Here is a 3,187-nt window from a genome sequence, read left to right on the forward strand (position 1 = left end):
AGCATTTGATATTTCCAAGTGTACTGCTCTCTTTTTACACTTTATTTCTTCTAACGCATTGCTTTTTTATACAGCCATGTCAGAATCTGATATATTCAACCTCTACGCCTATCCTCCCACCTCGACCAAGGGAGGAAGAAAGGCGACCCTGGGAGATGGCTCGAGCAAAGAGCCAGTTGCTAAATAGCCTAGGAGCGATCCTTCTGCTCCAACTTCTTCGGTGGTGCCCAGCCAAACTCCTCCTGACTAGACTTTCTCTACTGGTGGGGGCTCCCTTGCTATTCAGCCTCCACCAACCCACCATCCAGCCTCCTTGCCCATGGCTTTGGGCGTTGAGTGAGTAATAGAGAGGTCGAAGGTTGCGTCAGATGTTATCAGCTCTTGGACCCAATCGCTTGCTCAGCACCATCTGAGCATTGAGGCCTTCACCGATCTCGAGCATTCGACCGTCGACATGGGCCTTGGTCATGCTATGTCCGAGATCCTGTTGGTAAGCATCTATTCCAATCTTAACAAATTATACTTCTTTTTTACGCAAGTCTCCTGCTCGATTGTGAATTTTATGTTTTTGCAGGGTATGATGACACTGGCTAATACTCGAACTCAAGCCCAAAAAGTTGCAAAGTCACTGACGAAATCACAGGAATCCATAAAGAACTTTAAGGATTCTAACAATCTCAACTACCAGTGTTGAGTCTAGTTTTTATTATGTTTTGGTGATGTTTTTAGTAGTCTTTTATTTTGTTTTTCCTTCATTTAGCGCGGGTTTATGCTTTGTTTGGTTGTTTTTGTGAATGTCAGGAAGAATTGAGCATGTGGAAGAAAAGGCCAAAGAAAGGGAAGAAATAACCGAGTTTTCCATCATATTTCGATCAAGAATGGTTTTTAACACAATTTGGAAGTGTTGGTGAAAATTTGGGATGAAAACTTGAAGAATTGGGAATTCCCTTAAGATCCACGGCATGAGCAAAGGGCAGCCGTGGCTAGGTGGGAAACAGAAGCATTGTTTTTCAGGAAGTCTTCGGGCCGCGGCATGGCTTTAGAGGGCCGCGGCATTGAGAGGATCTTCTGCCCAGAAATTGTGATACGGGCCGCGGCATAGTGTATGTAGGGCCGCGGCCTGCCTCTTTAAAGTTTGAGATCCTAGGTTTTAATGATGAAAAGGAGAAGGAAAACGGACGTACGGACGAGGGAGAAGTTCTTGTTTTGGAGGCTGAAGCTTAGAGTATTTTTACATGTTTTTCTTTTCTTCTTGATGTTATCTTTAATTTCTGTTGTGATTAGCACTATGACTATGAACTAATTTTCTGTTTAGGATGTTCAATTGAATCACTTGAATTCCTGTTATGACCTAATGCAATTTTAATTTCCTCTTCTTCAATCTTCTTCAATTCCTTATAACCTGTTCTTATAGATTGATTATTGATTGGCCATCTTTAGTCATATATATATATGTTTTTAAGTCAAAATCTGAGAAGTGAGATTTAATTATGCTGTGGTTATATTGGACATAATTTTGATTTAGAACGAAAGTATCTGAATTAATTGTGTAACTATTATTAAGTTGTGGAAATTAATGCTACCTTTGTGGTTCAATTTACCATAGAAATATAGGAAATTGTCACCTAGGTTGAGTTTATAATTCATAGTATGATTATAGGCTGCTATATCAACTTGTTAATTGAAGTAGGTAAAAATAAGAAGAATTCACATTTTGCATTAGGGAATAATAGGAAGGATAGTTGATGAGATTGAATATCCTAATTGTTTCTCAGTGATTAAAGTAAAAGTTTTACTATTAGTTTTTATTCCATTTAATATTCGATTATTATTTCTGCACTTTATTGTTACTTTTGCTGTATTTTACAAAAATCAAGAATTTCAATTCATCAAATAGAATAAGAAATTAATTGACTGGTAATTGGTAAATTAGTCCTTGAGGACGATACTTGGTTTTACCATTTTATTACGAATTTGCGACTGTGTGCACTTGCATAGCAAAATTATCGCAACAAGTTTTTGGCGCCGTTGCCGGGGACTGAAAATAATTATCAATATCAGTCTAATTAATTTTTATTCTAATTTGATTTTAATTTATTTGCTTCTAATCTGTTTAGTTGCTAAATTTTTCTATCTCAGGTGAATTTTGGTATATGCGTGGCAGAAAAGGAAAGGACACACTTGTTCCTCTGAATCCTGAGATTGAGAAGTCTTGCAATCAAATCAGAAAGAACAAGAGAGAGGCCCATAAATCTGTAAAGATGGCACAGAATGAAGGGGATGGCAGGAATGTTCAAACTCCTGGAGTTGTACAAGGGGTTCAGGCTCAGACTAATGCTGAGAGGAGCCTGAGAGATTATGTGCTACCCACTCTGACGGGAGTACAAAATAGTATACGCCCACCAACTGTAGAAGCCAACAACTTTGAAATAAAGCCCGCTATTCTACAAATGGTGCAGTCTTCTGTGCAATTCAATGGGTTACCCTCTGAAGATCCTCACACCCATTTGTCCAATTTTCTGGAGTTATGTGGGACTTTCAGATACAATGGAGTGAGTGATGACGCAATCAAGCTCAGGCTTTTCCCATTTTCTCTAAGGGACAGAGAAAAAATTTGGCTGAACTCTCTGCAGCCAAACTCTATCGTCACCTGGCAAGATCTAGCTCAGAAATTTTTGTCCAAATTCTTCCCTCCGTCCAAAGCTGCTAAATTGAGGGGAGAGATAAATAACTTTTGCCAGAATGACGGAGAGTCATTGTATGAGGCGTGGGAAAGGTTTAAGGAACTCCTGAGAAGATGTCCTCATCATGGCATTGAACAGTGGATGCTAGTACAGAATTTCTACAATGGTTTATGTCCGACAACCAGAACCATTATTGATGCTGCAGCGGGTGGCACTTTTATGAGCAAGAGCGCAACTGGTGCTTATGAGCTGCTGGAGGACATGGCTACAAACAACCATCAGTGGTCTGAGGAGAGATCATCAGGAGTCAAAAAGATAGTTGGGGTGCATGAGCTAGATGCAATTACTGCTTTAACAGCGCCAAGTAACCTCTCTGACAAAGCAGTTACAACAGAGCAGTGTATCTGCTAATGCAGTTCAGATGGCAGTGAGGTGTGAAATGTGTGGTGGTGTTCATTCTGTTGATCAGTGCCCTATCTGTATGAATAATAACATTCTAATGG

At 39.7% G+C, this 3,187-nt stretch overlaps 1 non-coding gene across 1 annotated transcript; it reads right to left on the reverse strand.

The window, feature by feature from the left end:
* Positions 1-2,708: 2,708 nt before the first annotated feature.
* Positions 2,709-2,815, reverse strand: LOC133787494 (small nucleolar RNA R71). Its single transcript, XR_009872513.1, has one exon. It is a non-coding gene; the product is annotated as a small nucleolar RNA R71 (small nucleolar RNA).
* Positions 2,816-3,187: the final 372 nt, after the last annotated feature.

The sequence above is a fragment of the Humulus lupulus genome, chromosome 6, assembly GCF_963169125.1.
Source record: "Humulus lupulus chromosome 6, drHumLupu1.1, whole genome shotgun sequence".
NCBI classification, from domain to species: Eukaryota; Viridiplantae; Streptophyta; class Magnoliopsida; order Rosales; family Cannabaceae; genus Humulus; species Humulus lupulus.